This window comes from Lithobates pipiens, unplaced genomic scaffold (assembly GCF_037356315.1).
Source record: "Lithobates pipiens isolate NorthernLeopardFrog02 unplaced genomic scaffold, aLitPip1_a1.2 Scaffold_16, whole genome shotgun sequence".
Lineage (NCBI taxonomy): Eukaryota > Metazoa > Chordata > Amphibia > Anura > Ranidae > Lithobates > Lithobates pipiens.
The window spans coordinates 586,264,112-586,289,918 of NW_027507748.1; positions in this window are offsets into that span (position 1 = coordinate 586,264,112).

Here is a 25,807-nt window from a genome sequence, read left to right on the forward strand (position 1 = left end):
TAAAACCAGTGAAAAAAATATAAATAAAGTGCTGATGTGCATAATATATCTCTATATCAATAAATAAATAAATAAATTGATAAACCAAGAAAGCAATCAATATATAAACCAATGGTGATGTCACTCATCAAATAGTGTAAAAACCAGTGATCAAAAAAAAAAGTGCTAATGTGCATAATATATCACCTATATAAATGAATAAATAAATAGATTAATAAGCCAAGAAAGCAATCAATATATAAGCCAATGGTGATGTTACTCAGAGTGAAAATGATCATGGACAGTGCCCATCAGTGCACCCTATCAGTGCCCATCAGTACCGCCTCATCAGCACACATCAGTAAAATACTTATTTATAAACTTTAATTTATGGTCTTTTTGAACTTTTTTAGCAAAAAAATTAAAAACCCAGCTGTGATTAAATACCACCAAAAGAAAGAAATATTTGTGGGAAGACAAGGATAAAAATTTCATATTGGTACAGCGTTGCATGACCGCGCAATTGTCATTCAAAGTGTGAGAGCTCTGAAAGCTGAAAATTGGCCTGGGCAGGGAGGGTGTAAAAGTGCCCTGTATTGAAGCGGTTAAAGTGGAAGCAAATTCAGTAAAAAAAAAAAAAAGTGGACACTTCCACCTTCACCCAGTTTTCCTTCCAGATTCGTGCTCTCTGGCTGTTTGAATGACTGGGCAGCAATGATATAATTTCCGAGCATGCGCATGGGAGTCATGATCATGGCACAGCACTCTTTGCATTGACCCCACACTCAGGGTGCCCTGAATGGAGAATGCATTGTGCATGCATAGTGATGTAATTGGCAGGAGCTGATGTGATAATCTCCTAAATGGCACACATTAGGAAACGAAGTGTCATTATCTGACAAAGGATCTGACATCTTTGAAGAGGAGGGAGCAGCAGATGTGGTACCTTGCAAAGGTCTGCTAGTTTCTGGCCCTGCGATTTGGAGGGGCGATTCAATAGCTGGAATACTAGGATCTAATTCTCTGTCTTTGGTTGCTTCATTGAAGCATGACCGACAGGCCAGTTTATCTGGGAGTGCTATTGCGCCACAAACCCAGCATGAATTCCCAGAGGGACGGAGACTTCGAGAGCGAGAAGAATGTCTGCGTGTAGGGGATCTTCTGTGGTAGGAGTGGCCATGTCGAGAGTAGGACCTTGATTGACTCCTCCTGTGACCTCCACTCTCTCTGCCATGGATCTCGGTCCTGTCTATGACTTGAGCGACTTCTTCTTGAGTGCCTTGAGTGCGATGATCTGGATGACCTGATAGGGCTGTGCAGTTTAGACAGCGTTAGTGACAGGCTCTCTTTTTCCTCTTCGTACTTACCAAGTTGACCCCACTTACCTATTAGGCTGGCGATGGTCTTGTGGGGCAGCGGCCTCCATGAAGATTGAATCCTAAAACAAACGGAAGTCAGTGTTCAAAAAGGCAGGTAGGGAGATATGCAAGTTGCAAGAAAGAAAGAACCTAAGAAACGAAGAGACTGACCTTAAGATCCGAAGGAAACAAGATGAAAAACGATCGGAAAGACTTCAAAACGATCTTATTAGTAATGCAGCAGCAGCCACAGTACACAAAGAAAAAATGCTGTTTTTTTAATTCAGCGCCACCGCCGTCCACAGCGTCGACGTCATCTCGCGAATGCGCAAAAATGTCCCGCGACGTCCGGCTCCATTTTGGAAACTGGCGAACTGACAGAACAGCGAGGTACTGGATGCCAACGCATGCGCTGAAGAGTCCAAACATCGGCGCCCGAGGAGCGAGGAACTACAGAGCTCAGCAAGGAAAAAGTACAGAATATACGAAGAAAACACAGGATAGAGGCCGCTGCATGATAAATCTATTTAAGATTTGTAAAGATAAGAATGGTACCCCTGAGACCATCAGAGTGGGGACTCCTCCATTAAGCTCATTTAGAGGCTGTACAGGTAGGACTTCCACCCAGGAGAGGCTTGAACCTGGCTGGGGCGATAGCAGTAAGGGGTGATGTCCGGTCTTCTCAGGTGAGGAAAAAAAGGAGAATGCTGAGGCAGAGGCCCTCTCAAGATTTAATAGTTAAACGGTCCTATCAGGTTGCGGGGGCGGAGCCACAACCCATAGGTGTATGCTGCCATGATGCGACAGGAAATTAAATTTATGTAATTTTTTCAACACAAATAGAGCTTTCTTTTTAGTGGTATTTGATCACAGATGCGTTTTGAATTTTTTGCACTAGAAACAAAAAAGACTGACAATTTTGAAAATAAATAAATAAATAATTTTTTACCTTCTGCTATAAATCATATCCATTAAAAAAAGATTAAAAATTCGAATTTCTTCAGAAATGTATGTCAATATGTATTCTCCTACATATTTTTGGCAAATACCAATAAGCATATATTAATTGGTTTGCGCAAAAGTTAAAGCATCTACAAACTGTAGTATATATACTGGAATTCTTATTTATTAAATTTTTTATACTAGTAATGGCTGTGAAATGCGACTTATAGTGGGACTTTGATATTGCGGCGGACAGTCGGACACTAACTGAAACTTATGACACTTTGTGGGAATCAGTGACACTAATACAGTGATCACTGCTAAAAATATGCACTGTCACTGTACTAATGACACTGGCTGGTAAGGGGTTAAACATCTAGGGCGAGCAAAATGTTAAATGTGTGTCTAACCAGTGTGTATGTGTACACTGTGTGGTGCTTTCACTAAGTGATGTGATGTTTTATGTCCTGCTTTGCAGAGAATGAAAATCCATCAAATTCCGCTATCAGGACAGAGATCTGCATTGCTTATGTAGCAGCCTGGAGTTTAGGCAGGGTTGCTCCTTACAAATTTTTACTTGCGAGGAGTAGTTATCCTGGTTGATTGCTAGAGATCTATTGATTTCTCCCTAAGTTTGGCCTTGTTGTCCTTTTCTCTTCTACCTCTAGGTGGCCAGGTACTTGGTGGTACTAGATACGAGAAGGGCAATGCAAGGTCAGGTTAAGTGTATATGGGGTATCTCAGCCAATGAGCAGGGGTTTTCTTGAATCCCTTGGCCTGCTGGAGAGCCTATATACAGTATTTGGGTTAGATCAGGTGATCTGTGTTCTGTGCCACCTGGATGGCTGTCTGGATGGACATGTGTTGTATTGAAAGGGGTTGCTAGGCCGGAGTTTGGGCCTCTCCCGGGGACATCTGGCTGCTAGGCTGTCTGAGGGCCTATCCAGAAGCAAGAGATCAGCGTAGGGTTGGGATTGTGACTTGCAGGCCAACCAAAAGTGACGGTTCTGTCAGCTGGAGAACCTATCGTGGTCGGAGGTAGAGGGGAAGCCGGTAAAGGACTATTCGCCTTATTACCAGGGACCACCGGGAGTAAACTGAAGCAAGTACTGGAGCAGTATTCTCACCAACTGGGAATGGTGAAGCATCGGGAAACTTCAGTGGGTATCAAGCTAGGGACCCAGCCAGCGGAGGTGACGCTTGCAGAGCAGCCTTGCGTGTCAAGCCAGAGGCTGAGCAGGCCAGCGGGGGTGAAACTTGAGAGGTATCTAGAGTGCCAAGCTAGTGAACCAGCAGAGAAGCCCGTGTGATGCTTGAGGAACCCACAACATTTACATATGCAGAGCTCTGTCAAGCCTCTATCCTTGACTATCAGCAGGTGCCGGGGCAAATCCATTGGCCAGTACCCGCTGATCTGCTGAGTCTGCTATGGCTAATCACAGCAGAAGCGACGCGCGCCCCGTACCCGGAAGTACAGAATCACATAGATATACGTGATTCTGCACAGAACGCTCACCCTGTAGTAAATCTGCTATAGGGCAGTCAACAAGTGGGTAAGGTAGAATCAGACAAAATGTTAGCTTTGTATTTAATTTTCTCCATTAAAAAAATAGCAGAAAGCAGTCAGGAATGTATCGGGTATCTGTAGAGTAATCCTAGGACTCCCTGAGGCTCTCAACACATATCTACGTCTATAATACTGTCAGGCTACTGGGGCTCAGCGCTGTCCTACCCCAACAAATTGTTGTGTTCTCTAAAGAAGGGCAGTTGCTTCTGGCAAGAAGGGAAACTGGTCTGGCACATGTAGTACAACACATTGTTTTCTTAATAGCTTCAAGATGTCACTCCTAATTATTTTCAAATGTTGATAGCTATGGTTTATTTTTACGACCATTGTCATCCATTATCAAACTGATTTTTGCATTTGCAGACCTACAATGTGGGGACACTTTTACATACTTCTGACCACTGCACTGTGTGTGTCAGCAGGTGCTTACAGGTTATTTGTAGTAAGAGGTCTCTGAGCCACAAAATATGGGAAAGTGGTGTAAGCAGAGGCACTTGAATGTGAAGGAGACGCTGAGAAGTGTATTCTTAACTAATTTGATATTTATTACTCATAGAATAGTATAAAACACTGTCAATGCGTTTTGTGGCAGTACACTTGCCACTTCCCCAGGATGGTACATAAAAACACTTTAAAGAGGAAGTAAACCCTGATGACCCTTTCATTCCCTGCAAAGGCAAAGCATAATAGTCCATTATGTGTCACTTACCTGACACAGGAGCCAGCGATGTCACCGCTGTCCCCTGTAGTCCGGCGCATCCATCTTCTCGGTGGGGTCTCGCAGCTCTGCCGCTGTCATTTGGCGAAGCCGCGATGACGTCACTCCCGCGCATGCGCACGGGAGCCGACACACGCGGCATCTCCGTCGTTGAAGATGCTGCGCTCAGTGCGCCTGCGCGCCGCAGACAGCGGTACCTATCTTTCGGTAAATATCTCCTAAACCGTATAGGTTTAGGAGATATTTCTTGGACCTACAGGTAAGCCTTAATCTAGGCTTACCTGTAGGTCAAAGTGTGTTGTAAGGGTTTACAACCACTTTAAACAGCTGTGATCTGTCTCTCATACTATATGTTAGTGTGTGCTGGTGTAGTAGTTTTGACAGATATTTGGATGAATAGGAAGAGAAGATAAAATGCAATGGTGTACTCACATCTGTGAGGTTGCTGAGCCCCCTAACAGGGATCAGACAACCTGGAGTAAAAGCTTCTAGGGAATATGACTGCCCCTGTGCAGAGTAAGGGCACTCTTGATGCTCGTTGGGGTGATCCGGACAATCCTATGCTGTGCGGTCTCAGGATTCGGGCGTGTTTACAGTAAGAGGTCTATGAGCCTCAAAAGATGGGAAAGTGGTGTAAGCAGAGGTTCTCTAATGTGACGCAGAATTTGAGACGTGGATTCTTCACTAATTCAATATTTATTACTCATAGTATAGTAGAAAACACCATCAATGTGTTGCGTGGCACTACACTGGCCTCTTCCTCAGGATGGTGCATAAAACACTTTAAATGGCTGTGATCTGTCTCTCGTGCTGTTTGTTTGTGTGCTTATCCAATTATCTGTCAAACTAACACACCATAAGAAACTCTCCCATGGCCCCTGTCTCTATTTTCTTTTTTCTCCTTAACTTTGGAGGCACTCCAGTTATTTACAGGTTGGTTGGGTGAAGTTAGTTCGTTTTGTCAGGCTGCCCAGGAGGGAAGGGATTAAGCTAGGCTTAGCATTTTCTTGGGTATTTCTGGGTTCTGCCCTCCACCCAATGCTGTAAATAAATAGGGGGAAGGCTCTCCTCAAGGGGGTCTCTGCTGTGGCCTGCCTGGGAAGGAATCGAGAGGCTAAGCCTGAAGATGTAACCACTAGCAACATCTGTAATGCACTTTAGGAAAGTCTGCCTGAGCCAGGACTCTACCACATAATGGACTCTCACCTATAGGGAAAGGTACGTACCGGGGAGCCTGGGGTCTAGCTAGTTAGGAAGGAACTATATTGCAATGTTGGACTGTATTACCGAGTTGTCCAGTAAAATCCGATAAACGGTTTCATGCCTGGTCTGAAATTATTCAAAGGGGTGCATGGAGCTAAATGGCAAATCTACAAGAACAGGGCCTGTAAGCACATATGGGATGAATAGGACGGAATGGAAGGAGTTGACGAGAAGTGTGTAGTCGCTACAGATAACCATGAACTGGTGGGAATGTAATAGCAGCCAGACAGCCAAAAGTGATACCAGGCATGGGTCCTCCAGTAGCAAGGGAGTCTGTGTGCTGGCTCCCTCCCTAGTGGTCAGTTCCCCAAAAGCAATAGGGACCAAACTCACGGCACAGAGACTCCCATGGACCTAGGTGCATTGAACGGGATAGCTGAAGGTGTTATTTACGTGCACACAGCAGTACCCCATTCTGTCACTGGGAGTGAGGTGGCAAAGAAAGCTGGACTAAAGGAGTGGGATACAGGCTTTGCGGTGTCCCCTTCAAAATGCCAAATTGGTTCCCCCACTGTGGCATTTTGCATCACCCAAAAAATTGTCTGGAGTCTGGATTTCAATTAAACCACAGTAACCGCTTTCAGAATTAGGTATGCAGATGTAAAAAAATAACTGAATCACATAAATAATAAAACAACAATATTGTTTTTCTAGATTGTGCCAATGTTTGGAAAGGCCCAAGCAACCATTGCCCTGGCATTTACTGTAAATCCTCTGCAGGCCTGTTATAATCATTGGCTATAGAGAGGTGCCACTTACTGCCTTAGCAGCAAATATTTGTATCTTGGATATTTGGATTGCTTTTTTACTTTCTGGAGAGAATTTAATAGTGTGCCAGCACAGTGTTTTTTTGCCTCCCTTTCTGGGAGCAGAAACAGCTCCGACATTAGAACAAAATAGTTCCTCGTAATTAAGCTTTTTTTTTAATTTAAACTGCATTGCCATAGTTACAATATGTTCTCAGCGACACTGGAAACTGTGAGGTAATGTAATGGAGAATGTGAGCACATACACACACACACACCACACATTCATACACATAAATACACAGCAGGCGAGGAATCTGGGAGGAGGTTTACTGGAAGGCCTCTGTGTCACAAGGTTTCTGCCTTAATAAACAAAAGGTGCATTTTCACTCAGCGACACAAAATGGTACCAATCTATGCCACGCACATTAAGTTGACTTTGTGTTTGTTTCATGTAATTTATAAAATAAACTGACAAATATAGTAACCATGCATTCAAACATATAAAATGTATTGACTAATAAATATAAGCAATTAACTACAATTTATGAAAGCTTTGAATTTACATCATATCTAAACCCTACAAAAATTGCAGTTTATCAATCCTTAGAAGTGGGAGCTGCATTGGTTTTCTTTTTTAAGTTTTCTTTTTTTAGGCTTTTTTTATTTTGACCTGGTGATCTAGCTAGTAACGCACTTCCTGTCTTAGTGTGGCTACACTCACTCCTTTACAGTAATTATGGAGGAGCATTGCAGCAACCCTTGGACAGCAGCTTTGTGAACCTAGTAGCTTTAGATGGAATTTACATAACTGACTTAAAAGATAAAACCTAAATTCAGCTAACACTTTTTAAGTATTTTTTTATTCTTTTTTTGAATTTTTAGCTATAAGAAGAAAGGCTGACCATTGTAAACACCCCTGTCGGTCTTAAATGTCTGTTTGTCTCCACCCTCAAATGAAATCTCTCAGTCATCTCTCTATTAAACCGTGGAATGTACTGGAAGCATGACACAGCCCGAAGGGCATGTGATTAACCCCGAACAGTTCCAGGGGTGTGATAGGCAGTCTTTTCATGGTCTTGGTCTCACACTTGGACTTGCTAGTAGATGCTTGCTAGGTCAAGGGTGGAGAAATTCTTGGCCTGGCCCAGTGCCATGAGTGATTCCTCTGTCTGGGGTAATGGGTAGGCATCTTGGTGGGTACAGGCATTTAGTTTGCAGTAGTCCACACAAAATTTCCAGACCTCCATCATTTTGCAACAGGACCACGAGAGGCAGCCCATGGGCTAGGGCTTTCCCGAATTACCCCAATCTGTAGCATGTTGCAGAGCATGTCCTTGACCTGCTGGCGCAGGGCTTGGGGAATTTGGCTGATGGGCAGAGCATCCCCTGTATGAATCGGATGGTCACTGGCCTTTGTGCAACCGTAGTCTTCCCGGCTGGTGGCCAAGACCAATAGGTGTTTCTCTAGCAGTTGGTGAAGCAGCTACTGCTGAGGTGGAAGAAGGGGATGGCTAGCTGTTCCAGCAATAGTTTGTATTGTGACTCTTGCTTTCCCCCTTGTTGGGCCTCTGAAATACAGTGACAAGGTACCAGGTAGAAGTCTGCTATGGTGGCATGGTTAGGGAGGGAAATTGGGGAGTTACCCAGGTGTATGAGTTGCACTGGTACATTCTCTTTGTAGACCTTGGATAAGGTGCAAGCAACCAGACACTCCCCTGGTGTCACTGAATCTTTGAGGGGTTCCATCATCTGGAACCTCTCCCTGACGCTAAGCACTGTACCTGACAGACTGGTGACCTGTCCCTACTCTAGCCACACATGAAATGCACGCTTAAATAGACTCTGCCTGACCCAAGATGGCCAACAAAGTCACATGGGGTGCCAGTATCCAAGTGAATGCTGGCTCCCTGTGAGGGGAACTAGGTTCTCAACTTCCTCCTCCACCTGCATTGCCACTGTGGATAAAATAGACTGCACCTGTCTACACGTTAATTGCTATGAAATCCATAATAAAAACATGCACTAATTGTGCTAAATAGGTTTAGATGACCACAGCAGCCCTTATTTAATTATCAAACAAATATTAGTTCTGATTAACAAATAACATTGGTGTCTACTAAGGATGAGCCAAACACCCCTCGGTTCGGTTCGCACCAGAACATCTGAACATGCAAAAAAGTTTGTTCGAACACGCAAACACCGTTAAAGTCTATGGGACACAAATGTGAAAAATCAATAGTGCTAATTTTAAAGGCTTATGTGCAAGTTTTTGCCCTAAACAGTGTTTGGGACCCAGGTCCTGCCCCAGGGGACATGTAGCAATGCAAAAAAAAGTTTTAAAAACTGATTTTAAGAATGCTTAAAGTGAAACAATAAAAATTAAATATTCCTTTAACTATTGTGCCTGGGGAGTGTCTATAGTATCCCTGCAAAGTGGCGCAGCTTTCCTGTGTTTAGAACAATACTACAGCAAAATTACACTTCTAAAAGAAAAAAAAGTAATTTAATACTGCTTGCGGCTGTAATGGTTTGTTGGATTCCTGCAATATAGATGAAAATCATTGAGAAAAATGGCATGGGTCTGCCCCCCCCAGCCCATTTCAAGGCTCTTTGGGTCTGGTATGGATATTATGCGGAACACCGCACCCCCAGGCACTATATACTCTGAACAGAAGTATATATTCTATATGGCCTGCCTTATATACTCTGCAGAAAATTAGGCCTTACAGACAATCGGAATTTTGGTCGGAAAAAGCTCTGATGGTTTTTCTGACGGGATTCCAATGGGATTCCGCTCAAGCTGTCTTGCATACACATGGTCACACCAAATTCCGATCATCAAGAACGCGGTAACGTACAACACGTACAACGGGACTAGAAAACGTAAGTTCAATACCCAGTGCACCACCCTTTGGGCTCCTTCTGCTAATCTCGTGTTTATCTCATGTAAGTAGAAGTTTGGTGACAGATGATTCACGCTTTTCAGACTCGTGCTTATTCCTATCGTTTTACTGCTGTTCAATTTGTGCTTGTGAGTTTCTATCTGTTTTTCAGTGCGTGTAGTCAGTTTGTATCTGTTTTTCAGTACGTTTTTGTCCGCTCGTTGCTGATTTCCAGCTCGCTCTTCACAGGCCTTGCTGTTCTTCAGTGTGTTCTGTTAGTTAATTCTAACCAGCCGACCGTTTTGAAGCCATGTTGCGGTTACATACTTGTCGTAGAGTGCGTGCTGTGTGGGGGCTTGGTGTTGGGGTTCTTACTTTGCCCCAAGCCCAGTTCATGAACAGGGTAGGGAGGAGTTCATGGACCAAGAATTGGTTACTTCAGCGTGAGCAATTCTCTCATATGCCTTTGCTGCGGGAGATCCAGGAGAATAACCCTGATGATTTCAGGAATTTTCTCCGGATGACGGACCCCATTTTTCACCATTTGTTGGCTTTGCTCACCCCTTATATTATCAGGCATGACACCTGCATGCAGCAAGCCTTCACTCCCGAGCAGAGGCTAGTCGCCACCTTGCGGTAATTGGCGACGGGGAGAAGTCTACAGGACCTCAAGTTCTCTACAGGCATCTCCCCCCAGGCTCTGGGGATCATTATTCCAGAGACCCGTTCTGCTATTATTCAGGTCCTGCAGAAGGACTATATTAGGGAAAGTTTTATCCTTTAACATCACATTATATGTATTTAATGTATGCTAATGTTTTGTATTTCTTTCATCATTCCATAATTACCCTGATTGTAATATGCTGTTAATGTCCCCTTTGTCCTCATGCATGCTGGAATCTTTTAATGCTCCTTTTTTGGTCTACATGCATATTTTCCTTCACTAACCAGCCCAGCATGCTATCTTGGGCCCATACACACCTAGCCTAGTCACTTAACAATGTATTTTGTCAGCTCCATTGTAGTGCTATACCCTGAACACCCCCTATAAAGTGTACAAATGTTATTGTTGTCCTTAAATTCATGCAGAGTGTCAGAGGCTTTTTTTGGGGCTCACAAACTCAATTAGAACCCTCTCCCCCACTAAAATGTTTACAATGGGCCATCAGAGGGGGTGAGGAATCTGATAAGTGGACCTTACATTTTTGACTTTAAATACGCATTAAAATCAATGTTATACTGAGGTTGGGCAAGAATGTTTGTGTCTAATCTGCTTGCAATGTTTATGTGCAAAATTACAATTTTTTTTTCTGCTTTGACTCCACAATTTCCTTCATTGCCACAGGAATGGCAGACTGTGGCATCCCACTTTGCCCATCGTTGGGACTTTCCCAACTGCAGAGGGGCAATAGATGGGTTTCATAGTATCATGTTGATGGCGGTGGTGTTGGCGACATACGAGTTTCTCTATGTGGACATATGTGTGGGGAAGAATGGCCGGATGTCGGATAAGGGAGTCTTTGCCCAGACCAAGTTCTACGGATGTCTCCAGAGAGGTGGCTTGGGATTGCCACCTGCGGAAGAGAATGTCAAAGGACTTCCATTTGTTTTTATTGCTGATGAATCATTTGTTCTGGGCAATCACGTGATAAGGCCATTCCCCCAGAGTACTCTCACCCCGGAGAAGAGGATTTTTAATTACCGGCTGGCCAGAGCCCAAAAAGTCGTGGAGAATACCTTTGGGATAATGGCCAGCCTGGTCCGCCTATTTCTAATAGCAATAAACCTGGAGGAGTACAAACTGAACCACATTGTTTTATGCTGCTGCATCCTGCACAACTTTTTAAAAAGAAATGCTCAAAATTATATAGCCTCAGCTGTCAGTCCTGGCTTGCCCCCCCCAAAGCGCCCGTGAAGTGCGTGAAAAATATGTGGAATATTTTACGGGTGGGGGGGCCATTGCTATGCCAGCTAATTTGTAAATATTTTCTAAATAAAAAATAATAATTGATATGATAAAATCTTGATATGGATTTACTGCTTGCGTTTCTTTTATCTGTCTCCTAGGTTCTAGTGCACTTGTAGTGCCAAGTGAATTTAACATTATTTAAATAACGCCCATTGTCACTGTAAACATCAACTTAATACATTATATAACACATTTTTTTTTTTTTAAGTTTTACCTTGAAAATTTTGAAAAAATACAGAAACAGGCATGTATCCAAACATAACATACACAACTCTGGAACTTACAAAGTTCAACATTGCAAAAATGAAGGCAATATCAGACATTATAGTGTGAAAAAGGTCTTGATCTTGCCTTCATCAGATGGGTGAAGTCAACGCTATAAAAGCCAAATTTAGAAGATGCACACAAATTGTGAATCAAAATGGGGATTTCCTTTCTTATCCCATACCTAATGTCAACATGTGCTATCTCCCATCATGGGGAATCAATGGACGTGTTTTGGGGATGCAACCATTTCCTCCCACCCACTAGAGTTGGGAGGAAGGGGTTGCACTCACAAAACATTGAAATCCCCTGATGGCATATACCGTGTTTCCCCGAAAGTAAGACAGTGTCTTACTTTCTTTTTATCCCCAAAAGCCCCACTATGTCTTACTTTCGGGGTATGTCTTATATTGGAAAAAAAAATTCGAATTTTTTGTTTTAACCATAAAATTAACATTTATTAACAACCTGAACAGTATTGTATTCACCACAAAACAGTTTTATAAAAGGAAGTGCCAAGAATGTCTTGTTACAACATTGCATAACATGTAAAACAATGAAAAATGGTAAGAACGAACAGTGGAATACTGGAAGATAAAACAGATTTATGTGTGATACAGTACCACCTGCTGTATTTAATCCAGTGTGACACCTGCTGATACCCACTGGGTTACATACAGCAGATGATACCCCAGTATGCCAGTGTGTATGTTTTACTGATGTATGATTAATACTGTGTGCATTACCGTATTTTAAGCAGGAGGCGGCAGTGACAAGTGCAGGGGACGGCGCGGTGACGTATGGAGAGGGGGACGGCTCAGGCGTGGGTAGGAGGCGGCGCTCATTAAGATCAGAGGGAAATGGCAGACGTGGCGACGTATGGAGAGGGGGACGGTGCGGACGTGGGCAGGAGGAGGCACGCAGCTAGATGAGAGGGAGGAGGCAATACCCCCGTGTTTCCCCGAAAGTAAGACATATGTCTTACTTTCGGGGTACGGCTTATATTAGCCGACCCCTCTGAAACTCCCGATACGTCTTACAATCGGGGGTGTCTTACTATCGGGGAAACAGGGTAGTACATGTTGACACACTGTGTGCATCTTCCAAATTTGGTTTTTAAACTGTATTAAACTTTAGATAAAATGATTGACAAAAAAAAACCTGCAATCTTTTTAGGATTTAGATTCTCCCCAGTACATCAATCATGTTCTTCAGTCTTTGTTCAATCTCCTTGGTTGTTTCTTTGATAAGGTCCGAATCTCGACTACAAGACATTATTTCCCGGATAAGCCAGTGTGCACTGTCCCTGGTGAAATGACTCGATTTTGATTCTACAACCTGCACATCACCTAAAATAAAAATACACACCATGTATTTATAAATATGCAAGCATACATCTATTGCCTGAATCTGTGGTGTCAGACACTGACCTGTTGGGTGCCAATTTCAAGTACTTCTTCCACCTCTCCTTCCTCCACATCCTGAGGTACCACAATCCTCCGCTCCCCTTCTTCCTGAGGTATGGTGTTTCTGGTGTCCTCAGACGGACCGAGTATTTTCTCCCCTATGAGAATTAAACAAAAGGTAAGCTTAGCACACAGATATTTGTGGCCAGAAATATGAATGTGAAACATTGCTTGGAAGTGGGGTACAATTGTCTGTTTGGGCAGAGTTCCAAGTTGAAGACATGATTAATTCCCTTAACCAAGCTGGAATACTTACCTTATTTGGACAAGTTTCACACATGGAGACACCCCAAGTATCCACTGGAGCACCTGTGTGGGTCACCCTAAAAAATGTACTATGGTGTCCCACAATAGGGCTCCTGAGTCCAGATATGTAAACAGCTGCTGAATGTCCTCTCCTTACATTACACTGAATCAAGTTTGCAATTCATTCTAGTTTCAAAGACATCTAGAAAACAATGTCCTAAACTTATTTTAATACAAATTAGCATGACCAAATGTAGTTAACCCTGTATCAGCTAAAAACATCGTATTTAGTTGGCAAATGAACAATGTTTGCTACGAATGATTACTGTGCCCACGAACATGAAAGTAGCCATTTTAAACTGTACAATAGTAAACAATAGCACATGGAGCAGCATGCAAGTTAATAATCATAATAAGAACACACGACAAGTACTTACTTTTTCGAAGCACTTTCTTTATCCTTCTGTACTGATCCTGCTGCTTTAATTTTAGGTCTGGCCAGCATTTCCTTAATTGCTCCTAAAATTCCGCCGCAGACTCTTCACAACTTTTGTCATGATTTTTGCCTTTCACAGATTTAGGTTTGGGTATGGTCCATTCTTCCCATCATAGTCGGCCTTCTTCAATATGTGGACCATCTCCACCATCTCATCAAAAGACATATTGGATGCCTTAAACCTCCTCCTGGATCGGGACGTTTTGGCCTCCGGGCTTTCCTCCTCCTCGTTACTACTAGTAGTAGTGACCACTTACTGTGTCTCCGCCATGTTCCTCTCCCACTGCAACGAAAGAGACGGGCGGAGAATCTTCAAGCACAAAGTCCAGAAATCCAGATAAAGAGATGGGGTTTCCGATGCTCTGTATTACTTTGCTGTGACATGCACAGTGTGATCCTGATGTTCTAATAAAGGCACGAGAAATTTCATTTCCAGAATTTTCCACTCACCTTGTTTTGCGGGGAATCTTTGAGAAAGAACGTCAGGGGCAGGCGTCGCGGGCGGAGTTTCACGCACGCCCGGTATAAATAAAGTTAACATGCATGTGTTGTACATACGTTCGGTGTGCTGAGGAAGGATAATGAACGTTCTAATGAAGGTAACATCTTAACTTTGGTACATCAGTGGCCTATACTGATTCTAGATTGAGGCCTATATTGGGATAAGATTAGGAGAGTAGACCCTGAATTCATGGGCCACTTCATAGACAAATACAGGGATATGCGAAATTTGTGGGAGGTTAAAAACCTCTTATATCAAAATAAACCAGCTAGGAAGGCATCGCTGGAGAAACTGCTGGAGTATGTGAAAACGCAGGTACCCGACGCAGACATCGAGTTTGTGGAGAAGAAAATCGGTAGCTTGAGAAGCACATATAGGAAGGAGCTTAATAATATCCAGGAACTGCATCAAAGGATGTGTATGCACCCAGTCTGTGTTACTACAGCAGGATGCGGTTTCTGGAAGACCAGATGGAAGCCAGGGAATCACTTTCTACACTTCCATCCACCCTTTCCTCAACCTCAGCTGAGGCTTCCGAGGACCAACCTGGGCCTTCCATCCTAGAAGAAGTTGAGGAGCCCAGCTGGAGCCAGGTATAGTATTTTTTAACATATTTATTGTCCGAAAATGATTGTTGTTAACTAGATGTTATTATTGCTAACAAATTAATGATTTAACAAAAAGTGTTTGACATATCAGGTGACAGTAGGGGCCAAAAATGAGTTTGACAAGAATGAAAAATGCTGGGGTCAGAATGATAGTCTTTTCTATTTATTAACATTCAATTTGCAACAGTCATGAGCTGAAATTTGGGTGTGATTGATGAACCAAAAACTAAAAGTATGTCCCTTTTTCACACACAGAAAGACCTCAGCCAGGACGAGGTTCTGGAATTTGACAGACAGGAGGAGACGGGGGTAAGTGGTAGCCCCCCCCAGCGCTGAAGAGGCCTATGGCTGCTATGTAGCTGCTAAATTGCAGCAAATGGAGGAGGGCCAACGCCTCAGGTGTGAGAAATTTGTTTTTGAGGCCATTCAGAAGGGGTTGAGTGGCCAAATAAGTGATAACATGCACCTACGTGTGCTCTCCCATCCTCCTCCTCCTCCTCCTGCCACAAGTCCACCTCCACAGTCACAGCCTCCAAGGAAGGCTGCAAGGAAGGCTGCAGAGAAGGCTGCAAGGAAGACAAAAAAGTGATAACCTGGGTTCAGTCTGGTCTGACAGAAGACACAGACTGTTGTAGTACCACAGCCTGGGGACATATATGTCATCTGCTGCTGTTCATGATCACTGGGAGACCTAGACCAGATTGTGCTCCCCATTATATGGACTTCTCAAGCTACCAATTGTATTTTCCAAATAGTTGATGTGTGCCCTGGGGTAGAAAGGCGAAAATAAATATCCCTTGATGGGACTTTGAAAGACCACCACCACCAAAATACAGCTAAAACATACAGTACTTTATATTTTATTAAATATAAATAAAATTCAGCGACACCCAGATGCCCTAGACGCCATACAACGCCGATCCACTCTCGGGCATACAAATCCACAGGCATTGTAGATAACCCCATTTGGGGGGGGACAATTATGTCCAATGGTGGTGTTCACTATTAAGTAGAAACCCCCTCTCTCTGTGCCATCAGGAATGGTGGATGACAGAGTAGTAGTCCATACTTTGAACCTTTAAGGAGGACGTCGTCCGGCGATACCACATCATCTATTATTAGACTATAGCGCTTGAATTATTTTGACATTACTCAAGTGTTTTCATTACACATGCGATTGATCAGAAATACTACTATACTACCAATTCCTGCTCTCTACCCCGATGAAGGTTCTGTAATAACAGTAACTGGAAACGCGTCAGATGTGGGATAACTAGGAGAGTATTTATTGTAACTGTATAGATGTTGGTCTATTGTAACAACTTGTGTGATTGTATTTGCACATTAGAGACACTATAGGCATGCATGTCTCTTTTTACTATCTTGTTAATTATTAATAAAATATAAAGTATGTTTTAGCTGTATTTTGGTGTTGGTGGTCTTTCAAAGTCCCATCCAAGGGGGATTTATTTTCGTAATTCTACATTAGGGATGGGATCACCACACCACAGTGAAAGTCCTCTCTATTACTAGGGTACAAAGGCTTCGCAAATTCCAGCAGTTTCTCCAGCGTTGCCTTCTTTATTTAGTTATCAGCCAGAATAAATGGAGATTTTTTTTAATGAAAATACTTGCCTATGTGTTTTTCTTCAAATAGGACAGTTTGTGAGTAGACAGGCACATTTCAAAAATACAATGTCAAATTAACAAGGGACACCAACCAACTTCCTTGAGCTTTAAAAATACAAGATAATAATGTTGTTGTGTAAACTTGACACACACACAAAAAAAAGATGGAGATAATTTTAAAATATTCCAAAAAAAGAGTTCTTGATTAAAAAAAAAAAAGGACAATAAAAAAAATCCAAACATTATGGAGATCTGGCTTTAAAAAAAAAAAGATTATTCATGAGATCACGAGAAATAATAAAGAAAGAAGTTTGTTAGAACTTCATTATTCTAGCATTCTAAAGAAGAAGAGAATGCGCTGCATTAAACTATTTCATAAAATTCAGCAAGACGAATGTGCTATGTCCATTACGAATGGTAGTTTTACCAGACCTATCGCTTCTGTCTTGTACTTGAATCTGAGCATGCGTGAGTTTTTGCTCGTCGGAATTGCATACAGACAAACGGATTTTCGCATTGGAACTTTTTCTGACCATAAAGTTGAGAACCTGCTCTCAATATTTTGCTGGTTGAAATTCAACCAGCAAAAGTCTGATGGAGCATACACACAATCGTATTTTCCGACCAAAACCTCTCATCGGTCTTTTGCTGGTCAAATATCCGATCTTGTGTACGGGGCATTAGGTGTTGGTGGTGTCAGAACACTGTAACCCCTCACAGCTACTCTTGTTGGGCGCAGGAACAGGCACTGCTGTTAAATATTATATCAAAAATTGCAATTACATGCCCCTGTTAAACAGGGGCAGAAAAATTGAGCCTTGGGTGGTAGTTCCACAACACTGTAAGCCCTCACAGTTACTCTTGGTAGGCTCAGGAATGGGACCGGCAGTGAAATATTAGATCAATAATTGTAATTCTATGCCCCTGTTAAACAGGAGCAAAAAAAATGGGCCTTTGGTGGTGGTGGTGCCACAACACTGTAACCCCTCACAGATACTCTTGTTGGGTGCAGGAATGGGCCCTGCTTTTTTTTAATATTATTTAAAAAAAAAAGTAATTACATGCCCCTGCTAAACAGGGGAAGAAAAATTGGGCCTTTGGTGGTGGTGGTGGTGCCACAACACTGTAAGCCCTCACAGTTAGTCTTGGTGGGCGCAGGAACAGCCCTGCAGTGAAATATTAGATCAAGAATTGTAATTACATGCCCCTGTTAAACAGGGGCAGAAAAAATGGGTCTTTGGTGATGGTGCCACAACACTGTAAGCCCTCACAGTAACTCTAGGTGGGCGTAGCAATGGGCCCTGCAGTGAAATATTAGATCAAGACTTGTAATTGCATGCCCCTGTTAAACTGGGTCAGAAAAAATGGGTCTTTGGTGGTGAGGGTGATGGTGGTGTCACAACACTGTAACCCCTCACAGATACTCTTGTTGGGCGCAGGAACGGGCCCTGCTGTGAAATATTAGATCAAAAATGGTAATTACAATATAGTGCAGCCATATTGCAGTTGCTACTACTTTTTTGGTGGTGTACACAGTACACAATGCAGTGCAGCTGTAGTGCAGTTACTACTACTTTTCTGGTGGTGTACACAATACAGTGCAACCATAGTGCCGTTGCTACTACTTTTCTGGTGGTGTACACAGTACACAATGCAGTGCAGCTGTAGTGCAGTTGCTACTACTTTTCTGGTGGTGTACATAGTACACAATACAGTGTAGTGTGGTGTTGCAAAACAAAATATACATCATGTCCGGAAAGCCACCAAGGAGAGGCAGAAGCTCACAGGCAAATAAAAGAGGGCAAGCAGACTCTGTGTCTACAGTCAACAGTGCTGGTCGTTGACATGGTGCATCCTCTGCAGGTGGCCGTGGGGCATGCTTGTCCTATTTCTCAGCTGCTGGCCGTGTTATTGAGCCAGAACATGCAGAAGAGTTGGTGGAGTGGATAACAAAGTCCTCATCCTCCTCATCCTCAGAGTAGTTTGCCTTCCTATGCAGCTGCCAAAGCGGCCTATTCCACCTGCTCCTTGTCCACAGTCACTCCTTCCAGCTCATGCACGGAGGAGTCTCCTGAACTATTCAACCACAGTGTCAGGTACTGGAGGATGCACAGTGATTTGAAGGCTCCGATGTTGGTTCCCAGGTTAAGGAAGGAAGTAACATGAGCCTAGAGAGAGGGGGTGCCCAAGAAGGACAAGAAACAGGCAGTCTTTTTCCCCCAGCTGCAGCATAGTGCCAAGTTTGCTCCAGGGAGGGGATGATGAGGTCACGGATTCTACTTGGGTGCCTGATAGAATAGAGGAAGAAGAGGAGGAAGAGACACAACTGCAACAAGGCAGGATGTCCTCTAGGGGGCAGCTTAAGGGCAGCCACCATACTGCATCAGACTGCAGAGCTCCGCAGGTGCAGGGCGCTGCTGACTCCCTGCTAATTTTGAAAAGTTCCTTGGTGTGGGCCTTTTTTGACATGTGTGCAGCAGATTGCACCATTGCTGTTTGCAACTTATGTCTGAAGCAGATCAAGCGAGGCTAGAACAGCAGCCACTTGGGCACAACGTGCTTGACCAGACATATGACGACCTCCCATGCAGTCTGTTTGCCGTATACTATATTTGAGATTTAATATCTCTCAGATATGATTTGGGTTAAATGAGAATTCTTTGACCATGAGTGAAAGCTTTAACGCAATAACAACATGTATTGGTGAGTAGTTGAAAGTAGATAGTAGACTATCTATTGTTTACACACCAAGGAAGAAAATATTAGGTTAAAATAAGAGAATTACATGAAGGAATACAACATATATTCCTTAAAACATTAATCTACAAACATTTTTAGTTACAAGTAAAATGCAGACCGTTCCCATATTTACCCTTTGCACCAAGATTCCATTCTGATGGCTGCTCTCCCATAAAAGTGTGTGTTTCCCTCCCAACTAGTCTGTGTATATCATTACAGGCTGATGCCTCATTGGTTGGCATAGTGTGGTTCTGATTGGTGAGCTTCCCTATTCCTGGTTAAGGACTGGCTACATCTGCAATCCCTATAATTTGCATAAATCAGCCCCCTTTAACCACCTTCAGACCGGACCATTTTGCTGGTAAATGACCAGAGGTCTTTTTACAATTTGGCACTGCGCTGCTTTAACTGGTAATTGCGCGGTCATGCAATGTTGTACCCAAACAAAATTTGCGTCCTTTTCTTCCCACAAATAGAGCTTTCTTTTGATGGTATTTGATTGCCTCTGCGATTTTTATTTTTTGCGATATAAACGTAAAAAGACCGCAAATTTTGAAAAAAAATGATATTTTCTACTTTTTGTTATTAGAAAAATCCAATAAACTCAATTTTAGTCATACATTTAGGCCAAAATGTATTCAGCCACATGTCTTTGGTAAAAAAAAAGTCAATAATTGTATATTTATTGGTTTGCGCAAAAGTTGTCACATCTACAAACTAAGGTACGTTTTCTGGAATTTACGCAGCTTTTAGTTTACGACTGCCTATCTCATTTCTTGAGGTGCTAAAATGGCAGGGCAGTACAAAACCCCCCCAAATGACCCCATTTTGGAAAGTAGACACCCTAAGGAAATTGATAAGTGGCATGTTGAGCCCATTGAATATTTTATTTTTTTGCCTCAAGCGATTGAATAATGACAAAAAATTATTTTTTTTTTTTTTTACACAAAGTTGTCACTAAATGATATATTGCTCACACATGCTATGGGCATATGTGAAATGACACCCCAAAATAAATTCTGCTGCTTCTCCTGAGTACGGGGATACCACATATGTGGGACTTTTTGGGAGCCTAGCCGCGTACGGGGCCCCGAAATCCAAGCACCGCCTTCAGGCTTTCTAAGGGCGTAAATTTTTGATTTCACTTCTCACTACCTATTACAGTTTTGAAGGCCATAAAATGCCAAGATGGCACAAAACCCCCACAAATGACCCCATTTTAGAAAGTAGACACCCAAAGCTATTTGCTGAGAGGCATTTTGAGTCCATGGAATATTTTATATTTTGCCACAAGTTGCGGGAAAATTACAAACTTTCATTTTTTTTTATTTTTTTTTCACAAAGTTGTCACTAAATGATATATTGCTCACACATGCTATGGGCATATGTGAAATGACACCCCAAAATAAATTCTGCTGCTTCTCCTGAGTACGGGGATACCACATATGTGGGACTTTTTGGGAGCCTAGCCACGTACGGGGCCCCGAAAACCAAGAACCGCCTTCAGGTTTTCTAAGGGCGTAAATATTTGACTTCACTCCTCACTACCTATTACAGTTTTGAAGGCCATAAAATGCCAAGATGGCACAAAACCCCCACAAATGACCCCATTTTAGAAAGTAGACACCCCAAGCTATTTGCTGAGAGGCATGTTGAGTCCATGGAATATTTTATATTTTGCCACAAGTTGCGGGAAAATTACAAACTTTTTTTTTTATTTATTTTTTTCACAAAGTTGTCACTAAATGATATATTGCTCACGCATGCCATGGGCATATGTGAAATGACACCCCAAAATAAATTCTGCTGCTTCTCCTGAGTACGGGGATACCACATATGTGGGACTTTTTGGGAGCCTAGCCGCGTACGGGGCCCCGAAAACCAAGCACCGCCTTCAGGCTTTCTAAGGGCGTTACAGTTTTGAAGGCCATAAAATGCCAAGATGGCACAAACCCCCACCCAAATGACCCCATTTTGGAAAGTAGACACCCCTAAATTTAGGGGTACACTAGTGAGACTAGGTAATAAATGGCGGGTGCTCTGAAACTCAGTGGCGGCCCGCCCATAGGGGGCGCCCGGGCGCCGCCCCCCCTCTCCCTAGGTGTAAAAAAAAAAAAGTAAAAAAAAAATAAAATAAAAATAAAACTAAAAAAAAAAACTAAAAAAAAAAAAAAACGGGCCCTTTAAGACATTTAAAAAAAAAAAAAAATGTAATTTAACAATTTAACATAGTGTACTGTGGCGCCGGTCACAGTGCACTATGAGAAGCGCCACGTCCATGCAATCACAAGATTGCATTCATGGCGCTTCATTTGCGGGTTAAAAACCCGCCTTGTGGCGCACTGCAGAACGCCGACTAGCTTCCGCCCGTAAAATCACTGTGATTCTACGGGCGGGAGCATTGTCATTCTTAGACAGGCAGTCACTTCCGGCTTTCGGCTGCTTCACGAAACCCGGAAGTGACGTAGGCAGCTCCGTTCCTTAGCCCGAGCGGAGCTGCCAGACAGTGAGAGGTGAGTCACCGCATAAAGGCTTTCTAGCCTCTACTTTGTGGAGAATGTTCGTGCATTTAGCTGAATGAATGCAAAAAGCTTTCACAGCCAGAAAGGTTTCCCCAGGCCAGGCGACTTTTGCCGTGGCCAATCAGAGAATGAGCTCTGAAGGGGGAACTCCACGCCAAATTTCTGAAAAAAAAATTGACGTGGGTTCCCCCTCCGAAAGCATACCAGGCCCTTAGGTCTGGTATGGATTCCAAGGGGAACCCCCTACGCCGAAAAAACGGCGTGGGGTTCCCCCCCAGATCCACACCAGACCCTTATCCGAGCACGCTACCTGGCCGGCCAGGAAAGGGGGTGGGGACGAGCGGGCGGCCCCCCCACCCCAAAGCACCTTGTCCCCATGTTGATGAGGACAAGGGCCTCTTCCCGACAACCCTGGCCGTTGGTTGTCGGGGTCTGCGGGCGGGGGGCTTATCGGAATCCGGGAGCCCCCTTTAATAAGGGGGCCCCCGGATACCGGCCCCCCACCCTATGTGAATGAGTATGGGGTACAATGTACCCCTACCCATTCACCTGTGAAAAAAAGTACAAAAAAAAACACAACACAGGGTTAAAATATTTTATTGCACAGCTCCGGGGGTCTTCCGTCTTCGGGGGTCTTCTCGCCGGACTCCTCCGCTATCTTCTTGTAGCTCTTTTGCTAGCGGAGGAGTCCGGCTTTCTTCCTCGCCGCCGGCCTCTTCTCCCGACTTCGGGGGTCTTGTCCCCCTCTTCGGTTCTTCTGCCGGGCCACCGCGCCTTCTTATAGCTCTTTTACAGGCAGTGGCCCGGTCTTCTGCTGCCGCCGCCGCCGCCCGTTCTTCTTCTTCTTCTTCTTCTTCTTCTTCTTCTTCTCCAGGAGATGTTGCCTCGACGATCTCCCTGGCCGGAATGCCAGGGACGCGCTGCGCTGCTACTTATATAGGGACAATGGGGCGGTGTCACATGGGTTGATGTCACATGGGTTGGTCACATGGGTTGATGTCACAGTCGCCATGTGACATCAACCCATGTGACCAACCCATGTGACATCAACCCATGTGACACCGCCCCATTGTCCCTATATAAGTAGCAGCGCAGCGCGTCCCTGGCATTCCGGCCAGGGAGATCGTCGAGGCCACATCTCCTGGAGAAGAAGAAGAAGAAGAAGAAGAAGAAGAAGAAGAAGAAGAAGAAGAACGGGCGGCGGCGGCGGCAGCAGAAGACCGGGCCACCGCCTGTAAAAGAGCTATAAGAAGGCGCGGTGGCCCGGCAGAAGAACCGAAGAGGGGGACAAGACCCCCGAAGTCGGGAGAAGAGGCCGGCGGCGAGGAAGAAAGCCGGACTCCTCCGCTAGCAAAAGAGCTACAAGAAGATAGCGGAGGAGTCCGGCGAGAAGACCCCCGAAGACGGAAGACCCCCGGAGCTGTGCAATAAAATATTTTAACCCTGTGTTGTGTTTTTTTTTTGTACTTTTTTTCACAGGTGAATGGGTAGGGGTACATTGTACCCCATACTCATTCACATAGGGTGGGGGGCCGGTATCCGGGGGCCCCCTTATTAAAGGGGGCTCCCGGATTCCAATAAGCCCCCCGCCCGCAGACCCCGACAACCAACGGCCAGGGTTGTCGGGAAGAGGCCCTTGTCCTCATCAACATGGGGACAAGGTGCTTTGGGGTGGGGGGGCCGCACGCCCCCCCTCCCCCAAGGCACCCCCCCATGTTGAGGGCACGCGGCCTGGTACGGCTCAGGAGGGGGGGGGCCGCCCGCTCGTCCCCACCCCCTTTCCTGGCCGGCCAGGTAGCGTGCTCGGATAAGGGTCTGGTGTGGATCTGGGGGGGAACCCCACGCCGTTTTTTCGGCGTAGGGGGTTCCCCTTGGAATCCATACCAGACCTAAGGGCCTGGTATGCTCTCGGAGGGGGAACCCACGTCAATTTTTTTTTCCGATTACATAAGGGGCGTGTTTTATGAGAAGTGGGAGGGGCCAAAATGGTGGGCGGGGTCATGATGGGCGGGGTTTGGCGCCCCCCCATCCAAAAACTTCACCAGCCGCCACTGCTGAAACTATAAAAAAAATAACTAACCAACCAGCGTCACCTGTAACAGTTATATGGTGATCACTGGTGAAAGGGTTAACTAGGGGGCAATCAGGGGGCTTTATGCGGTAGTATATGGGGGTCCCTGGCGCTATAAAAAGCTGCGGCGAACCTAAATACCTACCTGCCTAACTAGCGTCACCTGTGACACTAATACAGTGATCAGAAAAACGATCGCTTATTAGGCTGGGTTCACACTGGAGCAATGCGGGAACGCCACAAATCCGCGGCGGGTTCCCGCATCACATGCCTCCCGGCGGCAGTTCACACTGCCCTATGCGAACTGCTGGGAGTGTCAGTGAAATGTTAATGACACCCCCAGATCAGTTCGCATATCGCAGTGCGATCTGCAAACTCGGATCGCATGGTGTGAACACCCATGCGATCCGATTCTGCTGCGGACCAAAAAAAGGGTCCCGTGCGAGTTTGCGGCGGGTGCGGCGGGTGCGACACGAATTCAGCCATACTATCTGTATGGCTGAACTCGAATCGCACAGAGATCGGATGTGATTTGCACTGCAGTGCGGTGCGAATCACATCCGTTCTCATAAACCGCTGCAATGTGAACCCAGCCTTAGTGACACTGGCGACGGGGGGTGATCACGGGGTTAAACCTTTATTGGGGGGGTTAGGGGGGTACCTTAGAACTAAAGGGGGCTAACCCTAACTGCCCTAACAGTTATTACAGTCACAAATGACACCCGCCGGGTGATCAGGGGGTTAAACCTTTATTAGGTAATAAATGGCGGGTGCCCTGAAACTATAAAAAAACAACTAACCAACCAGCGTCACCTGTAACAGTTATATGGTGATCACTGGTGAAAGGGTTAACTAGGGGGCAATCAGGGGGCTTTATGCGGTAGTATATGGGGGTCCCTGGCGCTATAAAAAGCTGCGGCGAACCTAAATACCTACCTGCCTAACTAGCGTCCCCTGTGACACTAATACAGCGATCAGAAAAACTATCGCTTATTAGGCTGGGTTCACACTGGAGCGATGCGGGAACGCCATGAATCCGCGGCGGGTTCCCGCATCGCATGCCTCCCGGCGGAAGTTCACACTGCCCTATGCGAACTGCTGGGAGTGTCAGTGAAATGTTAATGACACCCCCAGATCAGTTCGCATATCGCACTGCGATCTACAAACTCGGATCGCATGGTGTGAACACCCATGCGATCCGATTCTGCTGCGGGCCAAAAAAAGGGTCCCGTGCGAATTTGCGGCAGGTGCGACACAAATTCAGCCATACTATCTGTATGGCTGAACTCGAATCGCACAGAGATCGGATGTGATTTGCACTGCAGTGCGGTGCGAATCACATTCGTTCTCATAAACCGCTGCAATGTGAACCCAGCCTTAGTGACACTGGCGACGGGGGGTGATCACGGGGTTAAACCTTTATTGGGGGGGTTAGGGGGGCACATTAGAACTAAAGGGGGCTAACCCTAACTGCCCTAACAGTTATTACAGTCACAAATGACACCAATGCAAAAAAAAAAAAAAAAAAAAAGCAATTGGTGTCACTGTGACTGGGGGGGCAGGGGTAATTGGGGGGTGATCGGGGGGTAAAGGGGGGGTGTGAGTGTGCCTGGCATGTTCTACTGTGTAGTGTAGTGCTTGTGCAACTCACCGATGCTCTCTCCTTGGTGCCGGAACGAAAAATAACGACACGGAGGAGAGATTACATCACTTCCTCTCCTGTGTTTACATTACAGGAGAGGAAATGATGTCACGGGACATTTTCATTCGTCGGGAGCGATCGCGAGGGGGTAGCCATGAATGAATGGCCGTCCCCTCGTCCGGGATCGCTCCCGAA